Below are 19,011 nucleotides of genomic sequence, written 5' to 3'. Positions count from 1 at the left end.
GCCAATCGACGTGAGGTGGGAAAAAACAACCTTGGTGTGAGCGCAAGGCCACCAAGGGGTGCGCCTGCAGAAAGGAGTAGAACTCGGGTGAAGAGAAGATCCTTCTCAACGTGATTTGCAAGCGAAAGAAAACCTCAAGAACCTCAAGAACCCCAAGAACCCAAGACCCTCAAGACTCGAGAACCTCAAGAACCCAAGATTCTCACGAATCAAGGACCTCAGGAACCTCAAGACCCTCAAGAACCCAAGTTCCTCGCGAGCTTAAGACCCCAAGATCATAGTGCATGGTCGTCACCCGAAGCGGAATGGATACTTCGCATTCAGGTGATGAGCATGTGAGAGGCGACGAAGGATTCTCCCCACTAGGAGATTTTTGCAACCCTCCCCCTTCGCCATCTACGCCAGACCCTACGTAGGCAATGATGAAGCAGATGATGGCCATGATGGATAGACAAGAAGACAAGCGCCTTGCTTTAGAACGCGAGCACGACGCAAGAAAAGAAAGAAAAGAACTAAGGAAGGAAGAAGCGGCAGCACGAAACGCAGCATTGGAGGCCGATCGTGCTGCGCATAGATTGGCTATGGAGGCCGAGCGTGAAGCTCGACGAGAGCTACGCACTCAAGAATTGCTTGCCCAAGTCCTAGCCTCGAAGACCGAACCAACCAAAGATCGTGGGAGTTCGTCGAGTGGGGCAAGCCACGATGCGGATTCCAACCATCCAGTTACAGAAAAGTTGATTTTCAGTAAGTATGACGGTAAGATGGATGCTACTGTTATTCATTCTTGGTTGCATCAATTTAATGCTTATTTTGCGAAACTAAGAAGGCAAGCAATAGCAAAGTTTTGACGGCAACTATGTACCTAATTGGTACCATGCATGGCAAGAGGCACAGCTAGCCGCGCACCTAGAGGCAGCCGACGAGTTCACGCCCCTCTCTTTTAGTTGGGCTGATTTCCAAGACAAGCTCAAGGCGCGGTTTATGCCACCTCAGTACCTCGCACGGTTGAAGGACGATTGGCGCGCTCTCAAGCAAAATGGTATGCCGGTTATGCCTTTTTCTAATCGTGTTTTGCAGCTAGGTACCCAATTACGCATGTCGGATGATGAGCGCAAAGAGGCTTTCCTCTTTGGATTGGACGAGTATATCAAGTACGATGTCGAGGTACTCGATCCAATCGATCTCAACAAGGCGGTAGCGATTGCTCTCGCACAGGAGATGAAGCACAACAAGGGAAAGCCTAAGGAGAACAAGACTTCCACAAGTACCTCGTAGACTCCTCAGAACGGTAAGAATGATCACTCTTCTAACCAATCTACCAACAGTATCTCATCAAAGAATTCTTTCAATGAATCTAAGGGTAAGGCTAACACAACTGCTAAACCTAAGCTACTCTAGATGAAAAGGTAGCACAAGGAATTGTAGGAGGTCACATCACTTCGGAAGAACTGTCACAAAGTGATGACATGGCGGATAGCAAAAACCCTAATTTCAGCCAAAAACCCTAAAATTCCTGCAAACCCTAATTTATGCCAAAAACCCTAATTTTCGGAAATCGCGGAGGCAGATTTTTTTTTTTTTTTTGGGAAATTTTGAGCGACGCAAATCTCAGCTTTTCGCTTTGATTTGGGAGAAAGAAAGAGAAAAAGAGAACTTGCTTTTTACTGACTCTCATTGAGAGAGAGAGAGAATCTGCTTTTGCTTTGAAGCTTTTGGGGCTCTGCTTTTGGGCATCCCTTGTAACCTTTAAATTAGTGGTGAGGGCCTCACTTCTCAGAGCATCTGGATGCAGAGTCTGAGAGTGAAACCCTAACCGCTCTCTTGTACTTTGATGATTGATTAATATAAAAAGAAATACCAAAAGGGGCGCCAGTCTTTGGGGCCAATATCTCTAGGCACGGAACTCTGCCGGGCCAGTGCAAATCTATTGTGATCTGTGAATTGTTTTGAAGTGGTTATTTGGTGCTGTCGCGGTTGATTCTTGACTTGGAGTGTCCAAGTCTGTTACAGTGGTATCAGAGCACGGCCGATTTCTCTTCTACGAGAAATCCGATCCCCGAATTTTTTTTTCCGCGGCACCTATGGCTTCAGGCAATGATCAGTCGACTCCCTCTGCATTTGGAGATGTGGACAGGGATCACAAGGAAGATTCCGGCAGAGAGTACGGCCCGCCTTGGCCTACTTAGGCGGAGCGGCGAGAGATGGAGTGTCGCCAGTTGATCGGCGATGCAACAAAGATGATGCTCAATTTTGCCAAGGACCCGAAGATGGCAAAATATATGAACCAGACCTCTTTGGAAGAGGTACAGATGGAGTGGCAGAGAACCACAACACCACTCCCGAAACCCGCTCTCAAGAAACCTTTTGTGTCCAAGAAATATACGGAGAAGGAACCGGAGAACGTGGTTGATGCACGGATTGCTCAGCTTTTCGACGTGCAAAAGAAAGACAAAAAGCACGGCAAAAAGCAGAAGAAAGGTACTGACTTCCCGGGATATTTGGGTCGTCGGTCGACATTTGACAAGGCAAAGAAACAGAAGAAGCGTGTTCGATTTGAAGGAGTACCCAGTTCTTCTTCTTCTTCTTCTTCTTCTTCTGACAGTTCTTCTAGCTCTTCAGATTCGAGCGAAGAAGACAGAAAAGGTAAAAAGCGAAGCTAGAAACAAAGCTTCGGAAAGGGCAAGAAGAAGGCTACATCTCGCCCAGAGACTGACAGTTCTTCTGAGGACTCGTCTACAGACAGCTCAGATTCCGATGACGGAAAGTTTTATGCGAACAAGAAGAATTTTGACAAAGCCAACCAGTATGACTTTCTCGAAGAAAAAAAAGCAAGAAAGTCCGAGAGTTTAAGGAAGGTGGCCACTCGATCAAGTTTGATACTTTTCAGGATACTCAGATGCTTCGAAGGCTTTGTCTTTTATTCAGCAGTTTGACATCGCTTTCGCGGAAGGACGCTATTCAGAGCACTCCAAGATTCAGAGAGCTACCTCTTACCTTAAGGGGAATGCTCGTACTTGGTGGTCCACGCTTCTTTTAACAAGAGTGCGCCAATTAAATGGCTGAAATTTAAGAAGCTTTTTATTTCTTCTTGGTTGACGCAAGAATATGAATGAGATGTACGAGCTGCTTGGAACCATCTTCGGATGACCAAGAAAGATACAATCAATGCTTATTGTGAAAGATTCTGGAACTCTTTTCTACCCGCCTCTTCATTCAAGAAGATCTCGTTCAGAGAACAGATTGAGCGGTTTACCTTGGGTCTACCTACAGAGATCCGAGATCACTGCTTGGAACAAAAGTCAGCTTCTATTCAGGAGTTGATGAGTCATGCGAAGCGGGGATTTGCCATTCACTCTGGCAGTCTGACCTACCCCACAGATGAGGCCATGACACAACGAGCCGAACAGACTTCTAGGAATGAAAGTAGAATGAAAAAGAGCAACCCAGAGAAAAAAAAAAGGATGCACGACCCAAGCTTACTCCTGAGGAGAGAGCTCGCTTCATCAGAGAGGGGAAGTGCTTTGGATGCGGGGAACATGGACAGATCTCTGCGAAGTGCCCTGATAAGGCACAGAAAGAACAGAATGATAAAGACGACGACAGGTCTGAGAGTTCGAGAGCAGTTGAGGAATGTGGCAGAAAAGGCAGATAGAAAAGCAGAACTGGTACCACATGGCGTGGGACCTGCACCGAATCTAATGAATGAAAGTACAAACTTTGCCGCTTTCAGGGCAAAGTGAAGGATCAGGAAGCTCTTTTGAAGGAGCCAAGGCCAACTTCTTTTCACTTGGAATTGGTGGCTCGATTTGGAACTACGCCCGACAGACTGACGCCACATGCGGAGGTAGTTCGACTGGCACCCGGATGGGATGTTGCCATTACACCGAGCATTGGAAAACTTTGTTTGCAATGACAGGGGTGTTCAGGGCACGCGAGTGACGTTCTACTCGGGATCCCTTGGTACCACAAGAACTACGTCGTGGTTGACTACCGGGCAGAGAAAGCGACTTTGATAAATGAAGGGCTTAGAGATTGTACTTGATGAACTTCAGTTTTCTTACTCATTCTTTTGGGAGAACTGAACGATGGATAAAGGTTGAATATGTTTTGACCTGAAGAAAAGAACGCCAAGATTTTTTCTCCACGCTCATGCCGATTGCTTTTGAGAGGGCCTGAAGATCATACCATTGATCTGATATCTGGAAGCACGCCACCGAATCGGCCACCTTATCGTGTGAGCCAAGTACAGAATGAAAAGATTATGAACCCAGTGAAAGACCTCTTGGAAAAGGGTCTTGTCCAACCTAGTACTTCACCGTATTGCTCTCTAGTGTTGTTGGTTTTTGAAGAAAGACGGATCTTGGAGAATGTGCATCGATTATAGCACTCTCAACGAAATCACCATCAAGAATAGATGTCCGATTCCTAGGATCGATGATATACTCGACAAGTTACAGGGATCCTCGTGCTTTAGCAGGATTGACTTGAAGAGTGGATATCATCAGATCAGGATAGCGCCAGGAGATGTCTACAAGACAGCTTTTCGGACGACTTTTGGGTTATTTGAGTTTTTGGTGATGCCTTTTGGCTTAACCAATGCTCCTGCGACATTTAACCGGATGATGGATAGGATTTTTCGAGAGTACAGGCTATTTGTTGGCACTTTCTTTGACGACATCATTGTTTTCTCGAAGAATGAGGCAGAACACAGAGATCATCTGCTTCAAGTCTTTCAGGCATTACGAGATCACACGCTAGTGATTAATGCAAAGAAAAGTGAATTTTTCCTACCAGAGATACACTTTTTGGGACACATTGTGTTAGCAGCAGGAGTGCAAATGGACCCGGCCAAGATAGAGACTATTCGTGATTGGACCGATTTGAGGAATGTCCATGAAGCTAGAAGCTTCTTGGGACTGTGTTCGTACTACAGGCGGTTCATACGAAAGTTTGCAGAGGTTGCTTCCCCTTTGCATACCTTGACACAGAAAGGAGTACCTTTTTCGTGGGGACCCACAGAGGTGACTGCCTTTCGGACATTGAAAGAGAAATTGACTACGGGACCTATTTTGACTTTGCCGGACTTGCAGAAGTCATTTGAAGTATATTGTGATGCTTGTGGTCATAGTCTGGGTGCGGTCTTGATGCAAGAAGGCCATGTCATAGCTTACGAGAGCCGTTTGTTCTCTAGGTCGGAGATGACAGCACAGATCTATGAGAAAGAGCTTTTGGCGGTTATCCAGGCTCTTACTCAGTGGCGGCATTACCTACTCGGAGCGGATTTTACTGTTTTTACAGACCATCAGAGTTTGCGCTACTTCTTGTCACAGAAGCAGCTTTCGGAAAAGCAGATGCGGTGGGTGAACATCTTGTCACAGTTCCACTTCGAGATTGTCCATGTGCAGGGACAGAAGAATGTGGTGGCAGATGCTTTGTCTCGGAAACCATTGGTTCTGGCTATTTCCGTGATACATCATAGGAGCTTCGAGGATATGGTCGATTAGTGTGCCACAGATACAAATTTTGCAGATATTTTCACACGGATATGGGATGGGGAGACAGTAGCTGGATACTCCCTTCGGGAAGGCTACTTGATGAAAAAGACTATGTTGTGCGTTACACAGTCGTTGAGGGAAAAGGTTATGACTGATTGCCACTGTCCACCTTTTACGGGTCACCGCGGCATTGCTACCACCATGAAAGGGGTAGAGAGATACTTCTTTTGGCCGTGACTCAAGAAGGATGTGGAAGAGTTTGTGCGCAGTTGCTTGGTATGCCAGAAGGTCAAGTTTGACAGGCATAAAGCACAGGGATTGTTACAGCCTTTACCCATACCAACCCACCCCTGGGAAAATATTGAAATGGATTTCATTTTTTTGATCTCCCGAGAATATAGAATGATCACGATGATTTTTTGATTACATGGCACGTCTGAGACGATTCTCTCCGACAGAGACTCCAGATTTATGAGTTGGTTTTGGAAGGTAATTTGGGAGAACATTGGCACGCAGTTGCAGTTCTGGTCATCGTTCCACTTGCAGACTGACGGGCAATTTGAGATTGCTAATTCAGTGATTTTAGATTTATTGAAGTCTTGTATCTCTGATCAGAAGACTCAATGGGAAAAGAACTTACCTTTGGTGGAATTTGCCTATAGTAACACGATACACGCTTCGACGGGAAAGACGCCATGTGAGATTGTTGAAAGTGCTGCGAAGGTTCCATCCTTCCTGAGCACGACAGATTATATATTTGAAGCGGATGAATATTCGCGAGACTTGGATACGGCTTTTGCCAAGGTTCGCGAGACTTTGCAGGAGTCTCAAGAACGACAAAAAAAGGCAGCGGATCGCCATCGTCGCGACTGGAAACTGAAGGAGGATGATTGGGTGCTCTTACTTTTGAGAAGGCACGCCTAAGAAAGAAAAAGGGAAAGGAGAGGCTTTTTCCAAAGCTTAGTACGTGATACTACTGACCTTTCCAGATTACTGACAAGATAAATGATGTCTCCTTCCGATTGAAACTGCCAGATACTTGGAGGATTCACAATGCATTGCATGTGAGTCTCTTGAAACCTGTTAAGGGTGATGTGCCTGATGATGGGGAGCCTGATGAGCAACCCAAAGTGGAAGAAAATGAGGAGATCCTTGTTCCTGAACAGATTTTGGCACATAATGATACGAAGAAAGGTAAAGTCCGAAGGCGGGTTCTTGGTTAAGTTCAAGAACTTTACTGCATTTGATGCGAAGTGGATGGAGGAGGAGGACCTAGCAGATACTCCTCGGATTGTGAAACTTTACCTCGATGTTTTGGTTTAGCATAGTCTACTCCAAACGGAACCCAGAATTCAGCTTGGCCGGAGATCTGGTGCAGTGGGATGCACAAGAGGGGAGTCACTCCGCTCCCTTGTCAACAGATGCCTCGATTTTGATACTAAAGTCACTGATGTCTCTTTGAGCTTCAGGGATACTTAGAGCTGACAGTATTCTGCTGGATGACTTTATGAAATGGGATTCCTGATTATGATACTGATTTGTTCTTGACTTCTTGTGAGTGCAGGAACTGATAGATGAAATGATTGCAGCATTTTGGTCTACGTGATCTCGAATAGACATGGTTGCAATAGGGGTTAGTCAATCGGACATCGATGAGGTCCCTATTGGACCTAGATGTGATTGCTAGCTACATTGCCGATAAATCATGGTCTAAGATCCGAATGAATGTTGAATGTCATGTGATGTCCTGTGATGTCTGGTGATGTCCTGTGATGTCGTGTGATGTGACTGTCGATTTTATACATGTGCTAGATGTGTGTTCCTAGTACGTAGGTACTAACAGTCAGTGTCTGCTAAGACGGTTTATGGCTTTTGTTTGTTTTGCAGGCGTAATCGCGGTCGATTACAATGCTTTCAAGAGGGGGGTATGTCACAAAGTGATGACGTGGCGGATAGCAGAAACCCTAATTTCTGCCAGAAACCCTAAAATTCTTGCAAACCCTAATTTCTGCCAAAAACCCTAATTTCCGGAAATCGCGGAGGCGGAATATTTTTAAAAAAATAATATATATATATATATGGGAAATTTTGAGCGACGCAAATCTCAACTTTTTGCTTTGATTTGGGAGAAAGAAAGAGAAAAAGAGAACTTGCTTTTTATTGACTCTCATTGAGAGAGAGAGAGAATCTGCTTTTGCTTTGAAGCTTTTGGGGCTCTGCTTTTGGGCATCCCTTGTAACCTTTAAATTAGTGGTGAGGGCCTCACTTCTCAGAGCATCTAGACGCAGAGTCTGAGAGTGAAACCTTTAACCCTAACCGCTCTCTTGTACTTTGACGATTGATTAATATAAAAAGAAATACCGAAAGGGGTGCCAGTCTTTGGGGCCAATATCTTTAGGCACGGAACTCCGCCGGGCCAGTGCAAATCTATTGTGATCTGTGAATTGTTTTGAAGTGGTTATTTGGTGCTGTCACTGTTGATTCTTGACTTGGAGTGTCCAAGTCTGTTACAAGAACAAAGCACTTATTCTAAGGAAGGTCGTTGTTTTCATTGTCACATTAAGGGTCACATAAAAAGAACATGTCCTAAGCTTGAATCGAATGAATCTAAAGAAACCACAGCACCCACTACATCTGTCAATGCAATGCATGATAACACGATTGTGCCCAAAGTTTCTCAGGACCCTCCCATTGATGATTCTCTCATTAAATGTTATGGTCGTACGTCGGGGCACCGTTTTGTCATATTGTTTGACCCAGGTAGTATGCATGATGTGATCAGTTCCTCTCTTGTTGAGAGAGCCCGCCTCGAAGTTAGTCCGAGATCTCCTATCGAGGTCTTTGGCTTTCGTCCTGGTATGGATGCTCTCATCACCGAGGAATGCCTTGATGTGTTATTTGCCATTAAACAGACTGCCTTCACTAGAAGATTTGTTGTTTCTCCTCTCTTAGGATGTGATATGATTTTGGGCATTCGATGGTTTCGTGATAATGACGCTCTCATGGATTTTCTGACTAACACTATAACTCTCAATGCCAAAAGTGATTCTCCTATTGTCATTCATGGAGAGGACATTGCTCATTCTCCATCTCTCATTGCTAATATGCAGGACAAGATTGAAAGGATTCGGGATAAGGAGATTCTCTCAGTCTCTCTTTCTCCACAGCATGACACACAAGATTTGCATGATTGTGTCAAGCAGGATGATGATTTGATTGACCATGACTTGCATGATGATTTGGATGACAATGACAAGCATGATGATTTGCATGATCAAGATGTGATTTTTCACAAGCATGATGAGTTGCATGAAGATGAAGTGATTGTTCACAAGGATGATGTGTTAGTTGATGCTTTCCCTAGCGAAGCTAACCTCGTTGTAGATTCGATCAATCACCAAGAATCGATCTTGGCTTTCGAGTCGAGGTCCACAGATCCCCCACAAGACGATTCGATAGATCGCGAAGAAGCGATCTTGGCTCTCGAGCCTTGGTCCCAAGAAGCATCACAGGAAGTATTGTGTGTTCGCATGATTGGTACGCACGCATTGTTCGAGTGTTTCATTCGTGAAGGTTTCCTGTATTTTAGTCAGCATCGTTATGTGATATCACCCTTTTCCTAGGCATGACATATTGTATGTTGAGCACGTTTCTCTCATGGATGAGCACGAGTGTATGCGGGTTATTCATGAAAAGTTGAAAAGTTTGTAAGGAAGGAAGTCGCATTCCATGTCTCTTTCTTGGCATGACATAGATTCCGAACGAGCACATGATTGTATGAGCACCAAGCATGGGCATTTTTATTGGGATTCGCCACAGTTGATTGATTTCGATCAAACAGACAAGATTCGACCTCATTGTTTGCATGTGTTTGATGACCGAGTTGTCACTCTGTCTCTATGTTCATCTACATTGCATACACAGCCTTTAGAGAAGACAAGATTTTTTTCCTTCACTTCACATGGAATAGGTATGTTCATGGTTTTGTGTTGGAGATGGTTTCGGGAATTTTCAGCCATGGAGATTCTTGAAGACGAAAGGAGGAGGACTCTACACGAAGATGACGCAAGAAAGGAGATTCAAAAGACTTTGTGTCGCTTTCGGTGCGGCCCAAAGAAGCAAGCGTTGCAGACATTTATGAAGTTCAAGTACCGCACGACCCACACATCACAGTAGGCCGGCGAAGAGTCCCTTCCAAGATTCCGGATGCTGTTGGCGATCTCCCTCGACGCCATACAGTTCGGTACCAGTACCTCACTTTGAAAAGGAGGGGATGTCACGTGACACATCCCAACCCTGTGTCCGTGGACAAGCTACACCATAGCAGGGTTCAGTCAGTCCAGTCAGTTTAGATTAGCAGTGATCTGGCACTTTTGTGAGTCTATTCGTAGACCGTGCATGCCCAGTCACTTAGCATAGATGCATATCCTCCGGTTGCACACAACATGATCATCGGAATTCCCATCAGAATCCATTAGCATCAAATGCATTTAGCCTATTTTCCTATTTTTGGTTATTTTCACTTATTATTTTTAAGCGACTTTCCAACAAAAGTAGATAGGGCAATTTTGCTAAGTTAATATATAAGCAAACCAAAGTTCACACTTTCTGGCAGAAGAGGCAGCAGGAGCTTCCCGCTCAACAGGCAACTTCTCAGCCGTACCCCCCCCTATGGCCCCCTAGCGCCATACCTCTCCCATCCCTTGGCGTTTTCCCACTTCTTAGCAGATCTCCATCGCCATGAAGCTTCCCTTCCTTGGCGTTTTTCCCACACAGTAAGCATCGCCATCCAGTTACCCTGCCTGGCGTTTTTCAACTATCAACACCAGCTTTTTTTTCAGCAGTTAACTAACGCTAGACAGCCAGCATGATTCAGCGTTTTTGTAGCATGATACCTCAGTCAACTTCAGCGAACTTCAGCATCGAATAGACCTACAGTGAGCAGCGTTTTTCAGCCTTCATCATCAGCGGAAAACACAGCCTAAACAGGTATAACAACCAGCGTTTCAACACACAGTGGTGGCCTTAAAAACGCAGCCAAAGGCCTGGTTTTTGCCAGCGTTTTTATTCAGCCCTAAGCCCCGACAAGGACAGCCATTTTCAGCCATAAGCACAGTACGAAAACAGTCATTTTCAGCCCTAAAACAGTCCAAGGATTTCAGCCTATAGAAGATCACAGATTCAGCCATCGAGTCGTCGTCGTCATCGCCGTCGTCGTCATCGGCATAGTCCCATTGCAACAGTCCATTGCATTCGCATTGTACACCTTTGTGCAATCAAAGTAGACCACTCTCGCCGCCGAGAGTGGGGCCTTCGGAGGAGGGTTTTACAACCTCTCGGTGTCGTATCTCTTCTCTCTCCTTCTCTCAATCTCATTCACTTGCACGCACAATCCACTCACTTTGTTCGCGATCACAGCACTCTACAAGACGGAAAGCGCTCTCTTTCCCTAAAGAACTAAAAGGAATCCTTGAGCAGTAAAGATCACTAATCTTGAGAAAATACAACATTCATTCCGCTGCACCTTACAGTGGGGTAGGTCAGACTGCCAGAGTGAATGGCAAAGCCCTGCTTCGCATGACTCATCAACTCCTGAATAGAAGCTGACTTCTGCTCCAAGCAGTGATCTTGGATCTCTGTAGGTAGACCCAAGGTGAACCGCTCAATCTGTTTTCTGAACGAGATCTTCTTGAATGAACAGGCGGGTAGAAAAGAGCTCCAGAATCTCTCACAGTAAGCATTTATTGTATCTTTCTTGGTCATCAAAGATAGTTCCAAGCAGCTCGTATATCTCGTTCATACTCGTGTCAACGAAGAAGAAATAAAAAGCTTCTTAAATTTTAGCCATTTAACTGGCATAGTCTTGTTTAAAAGAAGCGTGGACCACCAAGTGCGAGCATTCCCCTTAAAGTAAGAGGCAGCTCTCTGAATCTTGGAGTGCTCTGAGTAGCGTCCTCCCGCGAAAGCGATGTCAAACTGCTGTATAAAAGACAAAGCCTTCGAAGCATCTGAGTATCCTGAAAAAGTGTCGAATTTGATCGACTATCCACCTTCCTTAAACTCTCGGACTTTCTTGCTTTTATCTTCTAGAAAGTCATACTGGTTGGCTTTATAAAAATTCTTCTTGTTCCCATAAAAGTTTCCGTCATCGGAGTCTGAACTGTCTGTAGACGAGTCCTCAGTAGAGCTGTCAGTCTCTAGGCGAGATTTAGACTTCTTTGCCTTTTTCTTGCCCTTTTCTTGCTTCGCTTTTACCTTTTCTGTCTTCTTCGCCTGAGCAGACTGAGCTCTACGAGCACACCCAAAATATTTGTCAACCTGCGAACGCTCGCCAAACCTCACTGTAATCGGAGAAAGTGAGCAGGCGTGTGCTGGAGCAGCTAGCGACTAAGCCCGGGAGGACGTAACCTACTCTGATACCAATTATTGGAATTAGGGTTGTAGAGAAACGCACACAGCTTGGAGAAGACGAAGGAAGCTCAAGACACACAATAGAGAGTGTGCTACCTAGTGTGCAATCGAAAGATAGTTAGCCCTAGAGCAATGGGCGTATATACAATGCTCGGGGGAAAAAACCTCCTAAAGAGGGAAAAAATGCCTCGGCGATCCTAGTGTGTTCACACACATCACTACCACATGTATATGGTAACACGAGTTACCACCCGCTCGTCCTGAAGATCATACTATTGATCTGACACCTGGAAGCACACCACCGAACCGGCCACCTTACCGTGTGAGCCGAGCCCAGAACGAAGAGATTATGAACCAAGTGAAAGACCTCTTGGAAAAGGGTCTTGTCCAGCCTAGTACTTTACCGTATTGCTCTCCAGTGTTGTTGGTTTTGAAGAAAGACCGATCTTGGGGAAGGTGCATCGATTATAGAGCTCTCAACAAAATCACAATCAAGAATAGATTTCCGATTCCTAGGATCGATGATATACTTAGATTACAGGGATCCTCGTGCTTTAGCAGGATCGATTTGAACAGTGGATATCATCATATACGAATCGCGTCGGGAGACATCTACAAGACAGCCTTTCGGACGACTTTTGGGTTATTTGAGTTTTTGGTCATGCCTTTTGGCTTAACCAATGCTCCTGTGACATTTAAACTAGGACTTGTAGTCAAATTTGTGAATGACAGATGTACAGTTCATGATCTCAGTTTTGGTGATGAAATTGCTGCATCTGGCCTTTTGTGCCGTGGGTTGTATAAGCTCACTTTGTACGACAAGTGTGGACAAAATTTTGCAAATGCTGTTGTAGATTCAAGCGCTATTTCAAATGCAAAACTTTGGCATGCACGTTTTGGTCATCTGAATTTTGCAGGTTTGTTGCGTTTGCAGAAATCTGATATGGTTGCTTCTTTGCCGCCTCTTGAAGCACCTGTCGTGTTTGTGAAGGCTGTATTTTGGGTAAGATGCAGCGTTCTAAGTTTCCAAAGGATGGTTGAGTTCGGGCCACATGCAGGTTGCAGCTTGTTCATAGTGATGTTTGTGGGCCCATGCAATGCACGTGACACATCCAACCCTATGTGTCCGTGGACAAGCTACAACATAACAAGGGTTCTGTCAGTCCAGTTAGTCTAGATTTAGCAGTGATCTGGCACTTTTGTGAGTCTATTCGTAGACCGTGCATGCCCAGACACTTAGTGTAGATGCATATCCTCTGGTTGCACACAGCATGATCATAAGCATTCCCATCAAAATCCATCAGAATCCTTCAGGGGAATTTTTCCAGTGCATTTAGCCTATTTTACCTATTTTTGACATTTTTCACTTATTATTTTTAAGTGACTTCTGTTGGAAAGTAGGTAGGGCAAATTGAGTAAGTTTGTATATAAGCAAACCTAGACTAGCACTAATTGGCAGAAGAGGCAGCAGGAGCTCCACCGCTCAACAGGCAACTTCTCAAGCAAGAACCCCTTGGTGGCGATTTTCCCTCCAAGCAATATACTCTTCCTAGCGTTTTGCATCAACATCAACCATTGGCGTTTTCTCCAGCAGATAGCCATCGCCAGCAGATCCCAGACCTAGCGTTTTCATCTTAGTCTCACCGCATGAAGATCCCAGCCCTAGCTTTTTTCACAGACCCAAGTCGCCCCCTTTTGGCTGGCATTTTTCAGCAATGAAGCAACATCAGATTCAGCCCTAAAAGATCTGCAGATTCAGTCCTAAAAGACCATCAGTTTCAGCCCAAAGGAACATCAGTTTTTCAGCCTCATTGCATCAGCGATTTCAGCCATAGAATACCTGCAGTTTTCAGCCCTAAAACCAGAGATTTCAGCGGGCAAAATTCAGCCCACAGCAGCGTTTTTTGTCAACAGCAGAATTCAGCCCATTAGCGTTTCTGGACAGCAGATAAAGAGTAGCAGGTTTCAGCCCTTAGATCGGTCTCGCCATCACTGTCGTCGTCATCGATCTAGCCTAGACTTGCATCAGTCACATGCATTCAGTTTGTACTAGTTTGTGCAATCAATAGTAGACCACTCTCGCCGACGAGAGTGGGGCCTTCGGAGGAGGGTTTTACGACGTCTTTGGTGTCGTATTCTCTTCTCTCTCTCTCTCTCAGTCTCATACACTTGCACGCACAGTGTCCATTCACTTTGTTTGTGATCATTGCACTCTCTCATTAAGAACGGAAGGCTCTCCCTTCCATAAGAACAAAAGGAACCTTGAGCACAGTTCGTTGCACTCATCTTGAGCAAAGTTCAAACATTCATTCCGATGCACCTAACATTGGTATCAGAGCTTTGGCAGTGTTCTGTATCACTCAAGGAAAGAACCACAAAAACCACAAGAATTTTTTTTTCTTGTTGCGGTCGCACGAACCCAAGTTCGCTTTGGCGTGTCGATTCCTAATCGTGTTTTTGAAGAGTGACAGGAATCCCAAGAAAGAAGGGCTTGTCCAGCCTCCCCTTGTGCCTCTTTTCACTCATTGAGAGCGGACCGTGCACTTTGCGGCCGGCCAATCGACGTGAGGTGGGAAAAAGCAACTTTGGTGTGAGCGCAAGGCCTCCAAGGGGTGCGCCTGCGGAAAAGAGTAGAACTCGGGTGAAGAGAAGATCCTTCTCACAGATTGCAAGCGAAAGAAAACCTCAAGAACCTCAAGACCCTCAAGAACTGCAAGAACCTCAAGACCCTCAAGAACCCAAGAACCCAAGACCCTCAAGAACCCAAGTTCCTCGTAAACTTAAGAACCAAAGATCATAGTGCATGGTCATCACCCGAAGCGGAATGGATACTTTCGCATATAGGTGATGAGCATGAGAGAGGCGGCGAAGAATTTTCCCCACCAAGAAATTTTTCCAACCCTCCCCCTTCGCTATCTACGCCACAAAGTGTACCAAATCCTATGGAGGCAATGGTCAAGACGATGATGGACATGATGGCCAAACAAGAAGCCACTCGCATCGCCTTGGAACGCGAGCGCGACTAATGCAAAGAAAGAAAAGCACATAGAAAGGAGGAAGCTGAAGCAAGACGAGCGGTCTGGGAGGCTGAGCGTGAGGCTCAAAGAGAACTACGCACTCAAGAATTGGTTCGACAAGTACTTGCCTCGAAGTCCGAACCAGCCAAAGATCGTGGGAGTTCCTCAAGTGGCGCAAGCCACGATGCGGATTCCAACAATCCAGTCATAGAGAAGTTGACTTTCAGTAAGTATGATGGTAAGATGGATGCCACGGTGATTCATTCTTGGGTTGCATCAATTTAATGCTTATTTTGCGACAACTAAGAAGACAGGGAATAGCAAGGTTTTGACGGCAGCTATGTACCTTGCCGGTGATGCCATCAATTGGTACCACGCATGGCAAGAGTCACAGCTAGCCGCGCACCTAGAGGAAGCCGACGAATTCACGCCCCTTCCCTTCAATTGGGCTGATTTCCAAGACAAGCTCAAGGCGCGGTTTATGCCACCTCAGTACCTCGCATGATTGAAGGACGATTGGCGCGCTCTCAAGCAAAATGGTATGCCGGTTATGTCTTTTTCTAATCGTGTTTTGCAGTTAGGTACCCAATTACGCAAGTCGAATGATGAACGCAAAGAGGCATTCCATTATGGATTAACGGGTATATCAAGTACGATGTTGAGGTGCTCGATCCAATCGATCTCAACAAGGCGGTAGCGATTGCTCTCGCACAGGAGATGAAGCACAACAAGGGAAAGCTTAAGGAGAACAAGACTTCCCCAAGTACCTCGTAGACTTCTCAGAACCCTCAGAACGGTAAGAACGGTAAGCATGGTAAGAACGGTAACTCTTCTAACCAATCTTCCAACAGCCTCTCAGAAAAAAATTCTCCGATGAACCTAAGGGTAAGGCTTACACAATTGCTAAACCTAAGCTTACTCCAGATGAAAAGGTAGCACAAGGAATTTTAGGAGGATACATCACGTCGGAAGAACAAAGCACTTATTCTAAGGAAGGTCGTTGTTTTCATTGTCACATTAAGGGTCACATAAAAAGAACATGTCCTAAGCTTGAATCGAATGAATCTAAAGAATCCACAGAACCCACTTCCTCTGTCAATGCAATTACTGATAACACAAGTGTGTCCCAAGTTTCTCCTGACCCTCCCATTGATGATTCTCTCATTAAATGTTATGGTCATATGACGGGGCAGCGTTTTGTCATATTGTTTGACCCAGGTAGTATGCATGATGTGATCAGTCCCTCTCTTGTTGAGAGAGCCCGCCTAGAGGTTAGTCAGAAATCTTCTCTCGAGGTCTCTGGCTTTGTTCCCGTTATGGACTCTTTCATCACGCAAGAGTGTCTTGGTGTGTTGTTTTCAATTCAACAAGCTGCTTTCCGTAGAAAATTTTTAGTCTCTCCTCTCTCAGGATGTGATGATTTTGGGCTTTCGATGGTTTCATGAGCATAACCCTCTCATTGATTGGGAGGCTAACACTTTCACTCTCAATGCCAAAAGTGACTCTCCCATTGTCATTCGTGGAGAGGAAGTTGTTCATTCTCCCTCTCTCATTGCTAATCTGCAGGACAAGATTGAACGGATTCAGGAGAAGGAGACTCTCTCATTGTTTTCTTCTCCAAAGCATGACACAGGATTTGCATGATTATGAGAAGCATGATGAATTGAATGATAATGATAAGCGTGATGATTTGGATGATAATGATGAGCATGATGATTTGCACGATGAAGATGTGATTTTTCACAAGCATGATGAGTTGCATGAAGTAGACGTGATTGTTCACAAGGATGATGAGTTAGTTGATGCTTTTTCTAGCAAAGCTAACCTCGTTGCAGATTCGATCAATCACGAAGGATTGATCTTGGCTCTCGAGCCTAGGTCCAAAGAACCCTACAAGAAGTATTATGTGTTCGCATGATTGATATGCACGCATTGTTCGAGTGTTTCATTCGTGATCGTTTCCTGTATTTTAGTCAGCGTCTTCATGTGATCCCTTTTACTAGGCATGACATATTGTACGTTGAGCATGTTTCACTCATGAATGAGCACGAGTGTATGCGGATTGTTCATGAAAAGCTGAAAAGTATGTATGTAAGGAAGTCACATTTCATGTCCCTTCCTTGGCACGACACAGTTGTAGAAAGAGCACATGAAAGTATGAGCACCAAGCATGGGCATTTTCGTTGTGAATTGCCATAGTTGATTGATTTAGATCAGCAAGACAAGATTCGATCTCATTGTTTGCGTGTGTGTGGTGAACGGTTTGGCACTCCGTCTCTTTGTTCATCTACATTGCATGCACAGTCTTTGAGGAAGACAAGATTTTTTCCACTCACTTTACATGGAATGGGTATGTTCATGTTTTTGTGTTGGAAGCGGTTTCAAAAATTTTCAGCCATGGAGATCCTTGAAGAAGAACGAAGCATGACTCTAGATGAAGTTGAAGCATCGAAGGAGCCTCAGAAGACTTTGTGTCTCTTTCGGTGCGGCCCAAAGAAGCAAGCGTTGCAGACCTTTATGAAGTTCAAGTACTGCACGACCCACACATGAGAGTGGGCCGGCGAAGAGTCCCTTCCAGGATTCCGGAGGCTGTTGGCGATCTCCCTCGACGCCATACACTTTGGTACCAATACCTCACTTTGAAAAGGAGGGGATGTCACGTGACACATCCAACCCTATGTGTCCGTGGACAAGCTACAGCACGACAAGGGTTCAGTCAGTCCAGTCAGTCTAGATTTAGAAGTGATCTGGCACTTTTGTTAGTCTATTCGCAGACCGTGCATGCCCAGACACTTAGTGTAGATGCATACCCTCTGGTTGCACACAGCATGATCATAAGCATTCCCATCAAAATCCATCAGAATTCTTCAGGGGAATTTTCCAGTGCATTTAGCCTATTTTACCTATTTTTGACATTTTTCACTTATTATTTTTAAGTGACTTATGATGGAAAGTAGGTAGGGCAAATTGAGTGAGTTTGTATATAAGCAAACCGAGACTAGCACTAATTGGCAGAAGAGGCAGCAGGAGCTCCGCAACTCAACAGGCAACTTCTCAAGCAAGAACCCCTTGGTGGCAATTTTCCCTCCAAGCAAGATCCCCTTCCTAGCGTTTTGCATCAACATCAACCATTGGCGTTTTCTCCAACAGATAGCCATCGCCAGCAGATCCTAGACCTAGCGTTTTCATCTTAGACTCACCGTACGAAGATCCCAGCCCTAGCGTTTTTCACAGACCCAAGTCGCCCCCTTCTGGCTGGCGTTTTTCAGCAATGAAGCAACATCAGATTTAGCCCTAAAAGACCTGCAGATTCAGCCCTAAAAGACCATCAGTTTCAGCCCAAAGGAACATTAGTTTTTCAGCCTCATTGCATCAGTGATTTCAGCCATAGAATACCTGCAGTTTTCAGCCCTAAAACCAGAAATTTCAGCGGGCAGAATTCAGCCCACAGCAGCGTTTTTTGTCAACAGCAGAATTCAGCCCATTAGCGTTTTTGGACAGCAGATAAAGAGTAGCAGGTTTCAGCCCTTAGATCGGTCTCGCCATCACCGTCGTCGTCATCGATCTAGCCTAGACTTGCATCAATCACATGCATTCAGTTTGTACCAGTTTGTGCAATCAATAGTAGACCACGCTCGCCGACGAGAGTGGGGCCTTCGGAGGAGGGTTTTACGACGTCTTTGGTGTCGTATTCTCTTCTCTCTCTATCTCTCAGTCTCATACACTTGCACGCACAGTGTCCATTCACTTTGTTTGTGATCATTGCACTCTCTCATTTAGAACGGAAGGCTCTCCCTTCCATAAGAACAAAAGGAACCTTGAGCACAGTTTGGAGCACTTATCTTGAGCAAAGTTCAAACATTCATTCCGCTGCACCTAACATGCAAACTCCGTCCTTGGGCAATTAGCTTTACTTCTTGACTTTCATTGATGATTACTCCAGGCATGCATGGGTATTTCCGCTTAAAGCAAAGTCCGAAGTTTTTATGTGCTTAAAACAATTTCTGGCTATGGCTGAAAATGTCTCGAAATGTACTATTGGCACCCTCCGTTTCGATCGAGGGGGGGAGTATATGTCTCATGAATTC

At 45.1% G+C, this 19,011-nt stretch overlaps 1 protein-coding gene across 5 annotated transcripts in view; it reads left to right on the top strand.

The window, feature by feature from the left end:
• Positions 1 to 19,011, top strand: part of LOC147444681 (uncharacterized) — a 72,280-nt gene that overhangs the window by 10,609 nt on the left and 42,660 nt on the right. The gene's annotated exons all lie outside the window — the stretch shown is intronic.

The sequence above is a fragment of the Adiantum capillus-veneris genome, chromosome 13, assembly GCF_014529385.1.
Source record: "Adiantum capillus-veneris isolate H3 chromosome 13, ASM1452938v2, whole genome shotgun sequence".
NCBI classification, from domain to species: domain Eukaryota; kingdom Viridiplantae; phylum Streptophyta; class Polypodiopsida; order Polypodiales; family Pteridaceae; genus Adiantum; species Adiantum capillus-veneris.
This window is presented reverse-complemented; position numbering and strand designations above follow the sequence as displayed.